The sequence below is a fragment of the Tamandua tetradactyla genome, chromosome 16 (genome assembly GCF_023851605.1).
Source record: "Tamandua tetradactyla isolate mTamTet1 chromosome 16, mTamTet1.pri, whole genome shotgun sequence".
Classification (NCBI taxonomy): domain Eukaryota; kingdom Metazoa; phylum Chordata; class Mammalia; order Pilosa; family Myrmecophagidae; genus Tamandua; species Tamandua tetradactyla.
Window position 1 is genome coordinate 13,500,686 of NC_135342.1, and position 17,255 is coordinate 13,517,940.

Consider the following 17,255-nt stretch of genomic DNA (forward strand, 5'->3'; position numbering starts at 1 on the left):
GCGAGAGAAGGAAGGGGGGCACCGGAGGGCATTGCTTTCCGAGGACCTGAGCCCTCCGGCCGCGCTCTTGGAGGCCTGGCGGGTCTAGCAGGAGCGCCCGGCGCCGGCTCCCGGCCTTCCCCGCCCAGCCCGAGCGCCCAGCCGGCGAGCGGCGACGAAATCAGGCAGCTCCGAGCCCAGCCCGGCCGCGGGTCCTCCGCGCCGCAAGTGCGGGGGGCGGGGCCTGACCGCTCATTGGCCCAGGTCTGGGGGCGGAGCCACTGTTCGGTCCCGCCCCAGCCCCCACCCGATTTAATGGGCCGGCAGCCGGCGGGGCGTATTACTCATCGAGGGGCGGGGCCTGGGTTTGTTTACACGCCGCCATTGGCTAGATTTGAATCGGGCTGACTGCGGGCCGGCCGGAGGCGGGGCTCCGGAGGGCCCAGGGCCCCGCGCCGGACAGCTGCGGTGAGGCCGGGCCGGCACAGGACGTCGCGCTGCGACCCGGACATGGGGGGGACCCCTTGGAGGATACGGGGGGCGACAGAAGACTGGGGCTTCCGCCAGCCTCTTGATAAACGCTAACCGTGGGGTGTAGTGGGGTAGCACATTGTCTTTATTTGTCTTCATGAAAATGCGTAAGGAAGAACCAAACGGCCGGAAATAACCTACATGTCCATCGAGCGGGGACTCATTAAATAAGCAGTGGCCCAGCCCACGTTGGGACACGTAATGTGGGGAAGTGTTACCCGATACAGAACGAGCTCCTGTGAATCTAGTCAAGGGAAAAAAGCAAAGAAGAGGGCAGAGTGTATAAAAGTTTAAAAGGGGTGGGAGTGGGGATGAGAAAATACAGGTTTTTGCTTGTGAAATGCACAGAATATCTTCGAAAGCAGAAAGCAGTTGATTAACAGCTGTTGTCTGGAAGAAGGGAGACGGGAGTGAGGAGGGTCTTTTTGTACCTTTGTAAGGCTTTAAGCTATTACCTATTCAAATAAACACACGCAATGTAAATAAAGCTATTAAGTTCTGAAAGAGTGCCCTTGGCATCCACGTGCCTCTCCTTGTGCAAACCCTTGACCGGTCTGGAGAGGATGTGGGCTCCCTGCAGCCCAGCAGCGGTATTGGGGCTGTTGGGGACACGCTGGGAATGAGTTCCTTATCTATAAAGTGTTATTATAACTCGTGAAGCACCAGCTATCCAAACCCAAAGACGAGAGTGGCTTTATTTGTTTGTTCTTTTAAGCGATTTCGTAATCGCTGCCCTGGGCGGGCGGGGGTAGGGGTGGGGCCCTTCGTAGGAGATCCAGGGTGTGTGTGTGTGTGTGTGTGTGGAGGAGAAACCCTTACACCTCCTCGGAAAAAGAAGGGAAAGTGAGAACCAGAGAACCCTTTAAGCAGGGGAGCCGGCCACCTCCGGACAAAGACGCGCGGCGGACTGAGCTGCCGGGCCGGGGGTGGGGTGGGGTGGGGTGGGGGGATGTTGACCGGATTTGGACTTTTATTACTACTCTGGTTTCCCAGAGATCTGGACGAGAGGAGGAGACCGGCTTCCTGGAGGCTATGAGACTGGTCGAGATTTTTTTGCTTGTTTCACTTTTAGAGACCGCCCTCTGTTTGAGTTCGCTGCAGGGCTGTGAAACGTGATTTGAAAGTCTCCGATGGCTCGGGTGAGGTTTAGACATAGCTGCGTCGTCAGTGACCCTTGACCCGTGCTGGCTGGGGCCGCGAACTCACAGATCGCCCCCAAAGTCCTAGCAGTAGATGGTACTCGAGGTGCTAATGCTAGCCCCAGTCAGCAGATGTGGAAACAGAGACACAGAGAAGTTACAAAATTACCAAACTCGCGCGCCCCAGGGATTCTAACCCAGGCAGCGCTGGTTCCCAAGTTCCTGTGCTTCACCCGGCGCCTTACACTGCCCCCAGAGCTCCTGTTCTTGGATGCATTGTTTTAAAACTTCTGAGAAGCTTTTAATGCAAATTCTTAATGAAACTGAACGATTTCACATTCACTTTCTGCAGCAGCAGTTGTTGCTTTAAATAAAAGGATTTTTGAAGGTTTTTCCCAAAATTTTATACCAAGGGCAAACGTTATATATATATATACACACACATACATACACATGCATACTTTTATATTTACTATATATTTTATATTATATATAAAATATTAAATATTATATATACACAGCATCTATTTATATGTCTATATATACTTTTGTATACATAAAAGTTTTGCCCTTGGCGTTCTCATCCTTATCACCATTAAACACTTCCCTGGTACTTGCAGCCAGGTGCTGCTCTAAACCCTTGTTGCACATGAACTCATCCAATCATTGTGACAACCTCGAGAGAGGTATTGTTATCATCCCCCTTTCACAGATAAAGAGAAGTTTAATAACTGGCCTCAAAGTCCCCCATTTCTCTCCCAAAAAGAAGGAGGGCCAAGAGTGGGCAGGCATGGCTGGAGGGGGAGGGGCAGGACCAGGCAGGGGTGTGGGGGGAGGGGCGCATTAGATATACCACTGGACTGATAACTCCTGGGGACACTGGCTTCAGGGAGGCGGTAGGCAATGAGGTCAGCTCACGAAAGGTGGTGAGAAAGCAGCGGTGTTGAGTTCACAGCAGTTAAAAAATAATACACATGGCAGCCTGTGCAAGGAGGGGAGGGAAAATAGCTGGGGAGGGGCTGGCGGAGGGAAAGCCTTTGGAATGGGGAGAACTTTATTCCACAGGGGTGACAGAGGCAGCCCAGGCCCCCCGTCGTGGAGCTCCTGGGTCTCTGGGGCACAGGCCAGGATAAAACCCTCGGCGGGGGCTGTGGGAACCAGAACAGGCCCCAGACCCAGCCTGGGGTTTGGGAAGACTTCCTGGAAGAGAAGGAAAGGTGGTTTCTTTCTAAAGGAAAGGTGGTTACTGGGTTAAATGGTGCCTCCCACCGCACCTCCCTCCCCCCCACCAAAAAAGTGTCTGCCCAGAACCTGTGCCTGCTATTTGGAGAAAGGGTTTTCACGAATATAATTTAATTAAGGTTCTCAAGATGGCATCATCTTGGATTAACCAAGTGGGTCCTAAATCCAATGACATGTGTTCATATAAGACGGAAGTGGAGACCCCAGCAGCATCCAGAGAAGAAGGCCATGTGAAAACAGAGCCAGAGACCAAGGTGATGTGGCCACAAGCCAAGGAATGCCTGAGCCCCTGAAGCTGTAAGAGGCCAGGAAGGATTCTCCAGAGCGAACATGGCCCTGCCAACACTTGATCTGGGACTTCTGGCTTCCAGAACTGTGCGAAAACAAATTTCTAATGTTTTAAGCCACCCAGTTTGCTAGAATATCATCCCGGCAGTCCTAGGAATGACTGCAGGTAGTGTGGGGAGGGGTGTTGGTTTTCTGGGCCCAGTAAGTGAGGGAACCTGGAATTTTGAAAGTGCAGGTCTACAGCTCCCTAACTTGGCTTCTGTTCATTCCCCACACACTCCTTGGAGGCCCTCTCTGTACCCAGCCCTGTGCCAGGCAGTGCTGGGGACACAGCGGTGACTGCAGCAGGCCTGGCCCTGCCTTCACAGCACCTCCGCTCACACCCCAGTGTAGGCAGCAGACATGAAACAAACCATTCCCCGGTGATAGATTTCAGCCTGGTGGCTGCTATTGGTGGGGGCGCAGGTGGCGTGAACCCAGCCCTGGGTTTTCCTGATTTCTGTATTCCCAAAGGACCATCTCACACTCTTTGCAGGGCCCTGCCTTCCTTCCCTCAATGGCAAATACCACCTGCTGGTGGGCTCAAGCAACAGCAGTTGTTGGGCTCAAGAGTTTTTGAGGCTGGAAGTCCAGCATCTAAGTCCTGCCAGGCCGTGCTTTCTCCCGGAGTCAGCAGTGTTGTGGTGCTGGCCTGCAGCAATCCTGGGGATCCCCCAACATCCGGCAAGCTCTTTCTCTGGCTTCTTCTGGTTTCTGATGATTGCGGGCCTCTACTGGTGACGGCATCTGAATTTCCTCTGCTAAGGCCTCATGTGGAGTAAGGTCCACCCTGACGGGCCTCATCTCAGAGGGATCTTCAAAGACCCTCTTCACAAATGAGCCCAGATCTTTTTTTTCCTTAACTTTATGATCATTCCATTCTACATATATAATCAGTAATTCACAGTATTATCACATAGTTGCATATTCATCATCATGATCATTTCTTAGAACATTTGCATCAATTCAGAAAAAGAAATAAAAAGATAACAGAAAAAAATTCATACACACCATACCCCTTACCCCTCCCTTTCATTGATCACTAGCATTTCAATCTAAATTTATTTTAACATTTGTTCCCCATATTATTTATTTTTATTCCATATGTTCCACTCGTCTGTTGACAAGGTAGATAAAAGAAGCATCAGATACAAGGTTTTCACAATCACACAGTCACATTGTGAAAGCTATATCATTATACCATCATCTTCAAGAAACATGGCTACTGGAACACAGCTCTACATTTTCAGGCAGTTCCCTCCAGCCTCTCCATTACATCTTGGATAACAAGGTGATATCTACTTAATGTGTAAGAATAACCTCCAGGATAACCTCTCGACTCTGTTTGAAATCTCTCAGCCATTGACACTTCGTCTCATTTTACTCTTCCCCCTTTTGGTTGAGAAGTTTCTCTCAGACTCTTGATGTTAATTCTCAGCTCATTCTAGGGTTTTTCTCAGTCCTTTGATGCTGAGTCTCAGCTCATTCCAGGATCTTTGTCCCATGTTGCCAGGAAGGTCCACACCCCTGGGAGTCATCCACGCAGAGAGGGGGAGGGTGGTGAGACTGCTCATCATATTGGCTGGAGAGAGAGGCCACATCTGAGCAACAAAAGAGGCTCTCTTGGGGGTGACTCTTAGGCCTAAATTTTAAGTAGACTTGACCTATCCTTTGTGGGGTTAAGTTTCATATGAACAAACCCCAAGATTAGGGTAAGCCCAGATCTTACCTGATGAGAATTCCTGTTTTCAAATGAGCTCGCTCCCATGGGATCACAGATTAAGACTCATACATGTCTTTATGATTCAATCCCCAATGCTGCCTCTATTGTGAGTTACTTAAATTTACTCTTGAAACCAACTTATTTTTTTTCCTTGAATGGATTCCCATAGGGCCACCTCAGGCTCACTGTAGGCAGCAATGGCCATGAAATCACAGGTGTGCCGTGTTGCTTTTCTTTTGTTAATATACTTAAAAATAGACACATGACCGTTAAAATAAGTTGCCTGGAAATCACCTCAAATACCACTTTGGAAATCCATGACATAGACTTTGGGGATCCTGTCTTGAAGGAAGTTACTGAGAAGCTAGGACTTGCAGGATGAATCGTCAGACAAGTGAGGAAGGAAAGAGTGTTCCCAGCACACGGAAGAGCAAGCACAGAGGCCCAGAGGCGATGGAATTAGAAAAGAAGGAAGGGCACAGAGGACTGGCATGCGGGGAGTGTGGCTTAGATAGGTGGGGGGAACGAGGGTCCAGAGGCCTTGCAGATATACCAGGCATTCGGGGTTTGACCCTGAAGTCAGTCTACAGTCACTGCAGGTTTTTTTGTTGTTGTGCTGAATTGAGATATAATCTATAACATAAAATATACTATTTAAAGTGCATAATTCAAAGGCTTTTAGTGCATTCACAATGTTTTATGACCCTCATTTCTACCTAATCCTGAACATTTTCATCACCCCCCAAAATTAACTCCATACTCATTAGGCAGTCATTCTCCCCACTGCTGTAGCCCCCCAGCCCCTGGCAACCACGAATCTGCTTTCTGTCTCTACACAATTGCCTATTCTGGACATTTCATAAATGGAATCATACAATATGTGAGGGTTTTTTTTGGGGGGGGGGGGCGCGGGTGGTGGGGGTGCATGGTCTGGGAATCGAACCCGGGTCTCCTGCATGGAAGGCGAGCATTCTACCACTGAACCACCCGTGCACCCCCACATGTGACCTGTTATGTCTAGTTTCCTTCACTTAGCATCATGTTTTTTCAAGGTTTGTTCACGATGAAAGCATGGATCCGTGCTTTGTTCCTTTTTATAACCAAGTAATATTCCATTGCAAGGTTAAACACTTGATCTGTTCGTCAGCTGTGTGGGCAGCTGGGCTGTTTTCCCCTCCTGGCTACTGTGAATAATGCTGTGAAGACGATCGGTGTGGAAGCTTTCCTGTGGGCACACTCAGACTTTCCTTTTGGTTTGGTTTTGTTCTTGTTACGTATTTTACTTGAAATCCTTTCAAAATCACAGAAACTAACAAGAAGGGTGACGAGAGCTCCCCTTTCTTTGATTCGCCAATCAATAACATTTCGCCACATTCGTTTTATGTCACTGTTTTCTGACACTTGAGGGTCGGTAGCAGGCCACACGTCCCTGGACCCCTAAGCACACAAACATGGAGCTACTAAGAAGAGAGATATTTCCTTCACAAACTCCGGAACAATGATCAAAATCAGGAAATGTAACACTAATACAATAATACCATTGTTTTATCCACAAATTCAAACCTCTCTGTTTGTCTCAATGATACCTTTATGGAAATGATACACACACACACACACACACACACACACACACACACACACACACACACCCGGGTGCAGGAGCCAAAGGCGACCGTGTACTGTATTTAGTCATGTCATTGAAGGATTTTAGGGAGAATGTTTGATCGGCTTTCCCTTTTCCCACATCCCTTTGGCTGACACAGGGAGAATCGCTTGGAAAAGTAATAACAGGAGAGGCAGGAAGGCCGATGAGAAAGCTGATGCTTACAGTTAGATAAGCCAGGGAATTACATGGACCTCGGTTATTTAGTGTAACTGTGGCGTTGGGCAAGTGACTTAACTTCTCTGAGCCTCAGTTGTCTTGTCAGAAAAATGGGGCTAACCTCGAGGGTGGCACAGACATGACACGTCACCTGGCATCAACTCCCCAACACCATCCTGTCATCGCCACTTATTACCTTCTATCACAGTGACCCAAGACTGTCTCAAGACAGTCTTCAAATTCTGTGACCCTTCATCCCTATACCGAGCCCCATAAGTAGGTATTATTATCACCCCTACTTTATAGAGGTGGAAACTGAGGCACAGAGAGGGAAAGTCACTCTGCTAAGGCTACCCAGCTAGGAAGTCAATGAAATAGGTTAAAACTTGGGTCCCCACCCTTCATCTTCATTGTTGATTGTTGGTTCAGGTGAGAGATGATGGGGATGGATCCAAGAGGTCCTATGCCCAGTGCACGAGCAGGAACAGTGACTGGCTGGTTGGGGAGGGATGGAGGGGGAGGCAGGGGGAGAAATCCAGGTTGAACCCTCACAGAAATCTGTAAGAGGGTTAACCTCGAGAATAGAAGAAATGTTCTGGCAAGGAGATGGAAGATGCAGAGAAGAGGCAGGGAAACCAGAATAGTGCTAGTCCTAAAGTACAACGTCATGATCAGCCTCTGATGGTGCACCCAAATGAGGTCAGGGGCTTGGGGACTGAAGGATAGGAGACAGCACCCCCTGTAATAGCAAAGGGACCCTCAGAAAGCATCAAGGAGCAGACTGAGGTCAGAAACTAGGAAGGTTGTGCAGTTGGGGCAATTGTGGCCAGTGGGACTCAGGCTGTCACCAACTAATGGAGCAGAGACCAGAAATTGTAACTATCATGCTTCTTTGCCATGAGGATGTAGTAGATGGATTGCAGAAGGGACCACGATTTCCTCCCCTCCCCATATACAATACAACTTTGCAGCTGAGCCCATTGAGACCTGAAGACTGTTACTCCATCTTCTGGACCTGGCTGGCCTTGAAACTTGCTTTGACTGGCAGAATAAACCAGAAGTGATATTGTGCCAGTTCTCAACCTGGGCTCTGTGTATTTCTCTTTCCCTTCCTGCACATCTGCCTTCACCATGAGAACATACCTAGACTAGGTTACTGGAAGGATGTGAAAGAACGAAGAGTTGAGTCATACCAGCTGAAGCTATTCTAGACCAGCCAATCTCCAGTTGATGTACCAGAGGCCCACCGAGACATGAGTGAGCCCAGGCAAGTTCAGCCAAGCCTGGCTGTTTAAACCCAAATACATGTGAGAAAAAGTAATGGTTGTTATTTGATGCCACATAGTTTTGAGATGGTTTGTTACACAGCTCTAGCTAACCGCTACAAAGGAGAGACTAGGAACTAAGATTAAAAGAATGGGCCCTCCTAGCACCTGGTGCTTTAGTACTTATTGAATGACAACAGAAATTAAACATTTGTTCTCTCACCCTTCCTTCACCTCCTCTCCTTGAAATTTCTTTGCCAATATCTAGATCTCGTCTTCCTGCGAATAATACAGTGCATTTCCCTTCATAGGATGCTGAATTAACAAAGGCAGAATGGCATGGCCAAAGAATGACAGCTTTGGAGCTTCTGTCATTTATTAGCTGGTTGCTACCAATGTCATTTAAGTAAAGGAACAGTGGTCTTAATTTTAGAGGAATTGGTGATCTTGGTGAGTTTCAGAAAATGTGATGGCAGATAACCTCTAGAAGTGAGAGATGCAACAACCTTAGCCTTGTACATCCCCAGTTAGGACTGGCTTTTGGCCCACAGCACCCATGTTCTGTCCTTTCTTCTTTTCATATTGGGGAAACCAAGAGGGTTTTGGTGAGGAAGGGAGGGTTATCTGTGAACCTGGATCCTGTTTACTTGTTAAATTCCTCCCCCTTATTTTTTTTTAATTGTGAAAAATAACAAATATACAAAAAAGCAATAAATTTAAAAGCACACCACAACAATTAGTTATAGAACAGATTTCAGAGTTTGGTATGGGTTACAGTTCCACAGTTTCAGATTTTTCCTTCTAGCTGCTCCAAGACACTGGAGACCAAAAGATATATTAATATAATGATTCAGCAGTCATACTCATTTGTTATATCCTATCTTCTCTGTTATACTCTACCTTCTCCTTTGATCTTTTTCCCAATCTTTATGGGTATTTTCAATGTTGGAAAGGGCTGTCGATAATATGGGATGAGGGGTGGAACTAGTTGATGTTCTGGAGAGGCTGGCCCCTCTGGGTTTCAGGATTTATCTGGCCTTGGAACCGAACCCATCTGGAGGTTGTACTTTTCGGGAAAGTAATCACAGTGTATGAAACCTTTGCAGAATCTCAGATAGAGCCCTAGGTATTCTTTAGGGTCGGCAAGACTGGTTTTGGTTGGGGTTTGGCAAACCATAGTAAATAGCAATATCTAGCTGAAACTTGTGTAAGAGTAGCTTCCAGAATAGTTCTCGATTCTATTTGAACTCTCTCCACTATGGATACCTTATTTGTTACAATTCTTTCCCCCCTTTTGGTCAGTTTGGCATTGTCTATCTCATGGTGCCAGGGCCAGGCTCATTCCCGAGAGTCATCCCCCACACTGCCGGAGAGACTTTCACCCCTGGAAGTCATGACTCAGGTTGGGGGAAGGGCAATGATTTCACTTGCAGAGTTGGGCTTAGAGAAAAGAGGCCACATTTGAGCAACAAAAGAGGTCATCCAGAAGTAACTCTTAGGCATACCTATAGGTAGGTTTAGGTTCTCTGCTGCATAAATAAGCTTCACATGAATAAGCGTCAAGATCAAGGGCTTGGCAGTGGGGACAACCAAAGCAATAGGCTGAGCCCTCAATGTTGGGGTTTGTTCATATGAAACTTATCCCTGCAAAGGATAGCTAAGTCTACTTAAAATTAGGCCTAAGTGTCACCCCCAGAGAACCTCTTTTGTTGCTCAGATGTGGTCTCTCTCTCTCTTGGCCAACACGACGAGCAGACTCACCACCCTCCCCCTCTCTATGTGGGACATAACTCCCAGAGCTGTAAACCTTTCTGGCAACAAGGGACAGAAGTCCTAGAATGAACTGGGACTCAGCATCAAGGGATTGAGAAAAACTTCTCGACCAAGAGGGGGAAGAGAAAAATGAGACAAAATAAAGTGTCAATGGCTGAGAGATTCCAAACAGAGTTGAGAGGTTATCCTGGAGGTTATTCTTATGCATTATATAGATATCCCCTTTTTATTTAAGGTATAATGGAGAGGCTGGAGGGAAGTGCCTGAAAACGTACAGCTCTGTTCCAGTACCTCGTTTCTTGAAGATGATTGTATAATGATATAGCTTTCACAATGTGACTGTGTGATTGTGAAAACCTTGTGTCTGATGCTCCTTTTATCTATGGTACAGACAGATGAGTAAAACATATGGGTTAGATATAAATAAATAATAGGGGGAACAAATATTAAAATAAATTTTGTAGATTGAAATGCTAGTGATCAATGAAAGGGAATGGTAAGAGGTATAGAAAAAATAGGGGAAACAAAGGCTAAAATATATTGGGTAGATGGAAATACTAGCAGTCAATGACAGGGAGGGGTAAGGGGTATGGTATGTGTGAGTTTTTTCCTTTTTATTATTTCTTTTTCTGAATCGATGCAAACGTTCTAAGAAGTGATCGTGGTGATGAATATACAACTATGTGACGATATTATCAGTTATTGATTATATACCAAGAGCGGAATGACCATATGGTAAGAATGTTCGTGTTTGTATGTTGCTATGTTTAAAAAAATTTTTTTAATTAGAAAAAAAAAAAAGATCAAGGGCTTGCACTATTGACTGGAGTCCCTAATGTTTGAGATAGCATCAGGGGTTTCCCCATGGCGAAGTCTAATATTTCTATTTTATCTCCCATCCCTCAAGGAACTTTGCCAATACTTTTTAATTATCTGTCCAATATACTCTGGGATGTATCCGGGTACTACATTAAGCTATAGAGAATGACAAGCCCTCATTCCCATTCTGGGCTCCATGTATTTGAGTTGTTTAAATCCAGACAGATTGAGTTAGATCATGTGTTACAGAAAATTTAGGTTTTGGACAAAATCAGCCTCTTTTCCTTTGGTCTCATAGAATAGGTTAGTTCTAAAATACAGACAATGTCCTCCTTACCCCTGTATTCTGATTGATTGACCTTAGTGCTGACCTAATCAGCTTCGTTTTTAACTCTAATTGAACCCTGATTTCTTTTTCAGTTTCTTTAACTGTTATTGTATGTGGTAATGCTGACCTTCAGAGCTGCAGAACTCCTACTCCGAGTCTTAGATGTCACAAAGGTACCCAAAATTCCAGGGAAATATCAGGTTATATACTTAAAGCACAGCCTCTCAAAATCTAGAAATAACAATTACAGCTCCGGCCTTAACTGTTGACTGCTATAAAAGCATACAGTCTAGGCCCCAATTTTCTTATGAGTATTTTCTAAATGTGACCACAATATTTGCTCTTTGGTTTCTGGCTTATTTTGCAGCACACAATGACCCCCAGGTTCATTCCCATTGTAGCATGCCTCATGGCTTTGTTCCTTTCTACAGCAGCACAATATTCGAGCATATGTATTGTGCTGGTTTGAAATGATGTATGTCCCCTAGAAAAGCCATGTTTTAATCAAAATCCCATTTCGTAAAGGTAGAATAATCCCTATTCAATACTGTATGTTTGAAACTGTAATCAGATCATCTCCCTGGATGATGTGATTTAGTCAAGAGTGGTTGTTAAGTTGTTAAGTTGGTGACGACATGTCTCCGCCCATTTGGGTGGGTCTTGATTGGCTTATTGGAGTCCTATAAAAGAGGAAACATTTTGGAGAATGGAGATTCAGAGAGAGCAGAGCAGAACGACATAGCCATAAGAAGCCGAAGTCCACCAGCCAGGGAACTTTGGAGATGAAGAAGGGAAATGCCTCTGGAGAGCTTCATGAAACAGGAAGCCAGGAGAGAAAGCTAGCAGATGACCCAGTGTTCACCATGTGCCCTTCCAAATGAGAAAGGAACCCTGACCGTGTTCACCATGTGCCCTTCCAGATGAGAGAGAAGCCCTGACTGTGTTCGCCACGTGCCTTCTCACTTGAGAGAGAAACCCTGAACTTCATCGGCCTTCTTGAACCAAGGTATCTTTCCCTAGATGCCTTTGATTGGACATTTCTTTAGACTTGTTTTAATCGGGACATTTTCTAGGCCTTAGAACTGTAAACTAGCAACTCATTAAATTCCCCTTTTTAAAAGCCATTCCATTTCTGGTATATTGCATTCCAGCAGCTAGCAAACTAGAACACTGTCATTTTTGAAATTTTTCAAAATAAAAAGCTGGGGACAAATTAAAACCCTTTTATAAAAGTTAGAGCAAGTCAATCCTCTGCTTGTCACCTTCCGGTGGCTTCCACCTTACTAGAAGTAAAAGCCACAGTCTCATCCTCTACCATTCTCCCTACAATATAGGGCCATTTTGGACACCTTGTGGTCCTTTGAATATGTCAGACTTGTTCCCACCTCAGGGCCTTTGCACCTACTGGCCCCTGCACCCAGAATGCTTTTCACTCAGACAGCTACGCACTTCCATTCTTCATTTCATTCAGGTGTCTGCTCAGATGCCACCTCCTCCAAGAAGCTTTCCCAGTGATGCTATCTCTCTATGCTATTTTTAGCCTTGGCATTTAGCACTACCTGGTATATTATATGTTTTTTTGGTTTTCTTTTTATAGCATATGTTTATTTGTGTAATGCTTATCTCCTGTCTTGTTAGATTGTCATGAAGGCAGGGGCTTTGTTTTAGTCACTGCTGTTTCTTCAGGGTGGAGAGTAGGGGTTGGCAAGTGAGAAGACCTTTCTAAGTGTTTTTTTGAGCAGACTTCAGTTTTGATCAATGCCTGAGGGGAAGTACAGGGTGTTAAGCACGGGGCTGGGAAACATCAACTTAGATATATTGTCCTCAGGGAAGCACCCCTGCCTCCAAAGTTCCCTCCTGCATGAGTGCAGAGTCAGCATTCAAGAAGGAGAGGTGTCAGGATCCCCAAGGCTATCCTCAGCTTCAGTAATTTTCTGGAAGGACCCACGGGGCTCAGAAAAGCTGTTATACTCACAGCTATGATTTCGCATAGCAAAAGGATACACAGATTAAAATCAGCAAAAAGAAGAGGCACCTGGGGCAGGATCCAGGAGAGACCAGGCATGAGCCTCCAGTTGTCCCTGCCCCAAGAGGTGGGGGGGAGGTGGGGAGCAGGCCACGGTGGCTCAGCAGGTAAGAATGCTCGCCTGCCATGCGAGAGGACCTGGGTTCGATTCCCAGTGCCTGCCCATGTTAAAAAAAAAAAATAACCTAATAAAAAATTTAAAAAATTAAAAAAAAAGAGGTGAGGGGGCACATTGTTCAGATAGCACTTACTTTCCCCAGCTACAACATGTGACAGTACACACAAGGGATTGCCAACCAGAGATGCACACTGGGGTGCCCAGAGTTTCTACTGGGGGTTGGTCACATCAGCATGGCTGACGCCCCGTGCTGCTGACCTGAAGACCCTCTGGAAGTCAAGCTGACTGTGTGTGACCCAAAGCCCCACCGTAAACCCCATGGTCAGCATGGCCCAAGGCCCAGGTACTCAGGGAAATCCCTATCAGTCAGGACACTCCCAGGCATGGAGGTTACCTCCCAGGAGCCAATCGAGGCCCAGGCCTTTCTTTGGAATGTGCAGGGTTTGGACATCCCACCACACTGAGTTAACCCTTGATTGCCCCGAGTGCCTCCTGAAATGTGCGCCTTGGGCACCTGGCCTCGCTTGCCTCACCTGAGCCCGGCTGGGCCTGGCTCTGAGCTCCTCCCACACAGAAGGAGCTTGGGAGGCAGGTGCAGTTCCTTGAGGAAGCTGCATCTAATCAAGGTCCAGAAGATGAGTGAGAATGAACAAGACCTAAGAATGAATGGAATGAGGTGTGTCCTGGATGGTGGGAATAGAGAGAGAAGGCTGGAGCAGCTGGAGAAGCCTATAGCACCTCAGGCTTTTTTTCCAGGGGAGCTGCAGAAGGTTTTTGAGCAGGGGAATAAATACAGTCTGATCTTTTTTTTTTTTTTTTTTTTTTTTTAGCACGAGCAGGCACCGGGAATCGAACCCGGGTCTCCAGCATGGCAGGTGAGAACTCTGCCTGCTGAGCCACCATGGCTCGCCCAGATCTTCATTTTAAAAAGAGTCTGGTGGCTGCTGCAAGGAGGTTGCTGTGGAGGGGGCACAGGGCTGGGATGCCCGGGGGTGCCGGTGCCATTGTCAGGGGACAATGACATGCACTTGGATGAGGGCGGGGTAGCAGCAGCAGTGAGATGCCGTCCAATCAACCCAGCCTGCTATGTGGCTGGACATGGGGTGGAGGGAGGTGACCACATGACCCCAGTAGTTTTGACTTGCCGTCTCAATCTCTGGGACAGGAAGTGCCAAGGGAGGTCAGGTTTGCAGAGTCACATCCACAGTGCCTGTGCCACGTCCAGGAGGAGTAGGCCAAGGGGAGACACCAGTCAGGCCATAGTTTGCCCAGGTCAGCGCTTAGGGGCAGATCTGGGCTGCACAGAGAACTAAAGGATCATGGGGAACATACTGGGGCCTGGATAGGGGGAGGGTCAGGGAAGAGGACCCTGGAGAGAGTGTGTCCTTAACATTCAAAGGTCAGTAAGAGGCAGGAGAGGCTGTCCAAATGCAGAGGGAACAGCCCAAGAGAGCAGAGAAAAACCAGGAGTATGTGGGGTGGGGGAGTGGAGAGGATTACTGAAGAAGGCCCATTGTCTCCAAGAAGTCAGGTCGGGTAAGCATCCACAAGAGAGGGTCCCCTGGATTCACACACGGAGGAAGCCACAAGATAATCTCCCTGTGAGCCCTGACATAGAGAGGGAGGCCAGAGCACCATGGGTGAGGGAGCTTATGAGAAATGAAGGAATGGGGACAATAAGTGCAGAAAATTCTCAAGAATCTTGCTTGTGAAGGGGAGGAGGGAGATGGTAGCTTGAAGGGGTAACAGGAAGGAAGTTTGTTAACTTTGGAGAGCCAGTAAGTCTAGCACTCTGCTCTAGCACATCACTAGGACTAAATATATATTTATGAAAGGAGACACTTCGCTCAGTGGTATCAATGGGGAACTTAAAAAAAAAAAATACACCAAACAGTGGAATATTATTCAGCCATAAAAAAGAGTGAAACCCTGATCCATGCTACAAGGTGGATGAACCTTGAAAACATGATGCAGAGTGAAAGAAGCTGGACACATAGATTCCATTTATATAAAATGTCCAGAATAGGTAAATCTCTAGAGAGAGACAGCATTTTCATGGTTGCCAAGGACTGGGAAGAGGGCGAATGGGGGTGACGGCTTAGTAGGGCATGGTTTTCTTTTGGGGTGATGAAAAAAAATTTTAATGTATCTCCCTACATATATGTATATCTCTGTCTATACATACACACGCTCAGAGGTTTATTTATGATATGTATATCATAGGGAATTTTGTTCACAACTTGTTCTTTTTTTGGGGGGGTGGGGCGTGCATGGGCCAGGAATTGAACCCGGGTCTCCCACATGGCAGGTGAGTGATGAGAACGCTTTGGCACTAGATACTGGTGATAATGGCACAACATTGTAAATATAGTAGAAATCACTGAATTGTACACTTTAAAATGTAAATATTATCTTGGATGAATTTTGCTACAATTAGAAATAAAATACAGATAATGGCATCTCACTCAGATTCTGAATTAATCGAGCAGGCACTGGTTTGTTTTGATTTCAAGCTCCCGAGGCAATGCCAGCATGCAGCCAGGGTGGGATTTCGTCACTGGGACCGCAGGAAACATCTCAGTACTGGAATCCCCACCATGGTCTCCCTAGATCAGAGGTCAATGGGGCCGTCCCCATGGTCAGTTCACCTCCTGGCACTGGCCCACCTCAGCGCAGACCATCTTGTTGAGGGTTGGGGCGGTGCTTCTCAAACTGGGATCGCACTCCTGGGGGCCGAGAGACTGAGAATTATTTTCACTGAGAGCTTGTCTGGTCACTGAACGCTTTGAAGGGTGGGAAAGTGATCATAAAGAACACTTAGAAGGAGAAGAGGGGATCTGGATTTGCGCTCTGAGAAACCCAGGCTTTTTGAAGAGCAGAATTTAGCCACTAAGAATACTGAAAGGGAGGAACAGGGAGATAGAAGGAAAACCACAAAGAGTGAAGCCCAAGCGAAGGTAAGGGGAAGATGATCTCCAGGAGGGGATGGGGTCCACTCTGGCCACTGGCTTCTCCTCTCATCTTTACTCACTTGCTTTGATCAGCCCTTCTTTCTATGATTCATCTTATTTTGTGTGTGGTAAAATGTGCAGAGCATGAACTTTCCCATTAGTGACATTTTGTACAGTCTGAATAGTGTGCAACCATCACCACTGTTGGTTCTAGAACATTTCAAACACCCCAAAAGGAAGCCCCATGCTAAAGCAGACACTCCCATTCCTCCTACCTCCCAGCCAATGGTAATCACCGATCTGCTTTTCTGTCTCTATGGATTTGCCTATTCTGGAAATGTCATACTAATGGAATCATTCAACATGTGGCCCTTTGTGTCTGGCTTCTTTCACTCACCATCAAGTCTGAAGTTCACCCATGTTGTGACATGTATGGAACGTCATTCCTCTTTGTGGCCAAATAATATTCCATTATATGGACGTGCCATATTTTGTTTGTCCATTTATCAGTGGGTGGACATTTGGGCTGTTTTCGCCTTTTGACTCTAGTTTTTGAACACTTGTGCCCAATTCTCCGGGCGACTCAACCCAGGAGTGGAATTGCTGGGTCTCAGCCATGACTCATCTTATGAATCACTTCCTGGTCCCTCTCCTCCAGACCAAACCCCAGCCATCTGCCTCCCCGTGCCAGTTGCACGCAGCAGGAGGGCCCCGCCCAGCCAGCCCGACGGGTTTTACCTGAAACCCGTGATCTGGAGCAGGCACGGGGTGATCCTCTGCTTGCTTTCAGACTGCTTGCTCTCGGGAGGGCAGTATCCTTCCGGATCTCCCACGTGACCGCCCGGCCTCTCACACCTCTTCACACAAAAAGAAGCATCGGAAGGAAACTCCTCATTCTTCACCCCCAGAGCACAGCCCCCACTTGGCTTCTTCCCTTTTGTCGCCTCCTGCCAGGTGAGGCCTTTCCTGGGTTACAGCCCTTCTCTCAAGAATGGAAGTTATTTCCCTCTTTATATCCTTCCTTCGTCCCATCTTCTCCCCTCCCTCCCTCCCTTCCTCTTTTCTCCTTTCTTTCCTTCTCCTCCTCCTTTTCTCTCCTGCATCATCCATGTCTCCCTCCCTCTGCCAGGCCATGCTCCTAACCACGCTTGAATGTCCCTGCCTATCACCTGTCTCTCTGTCTTTTAAAGAATCCTGCCCTTGGGGAACCCG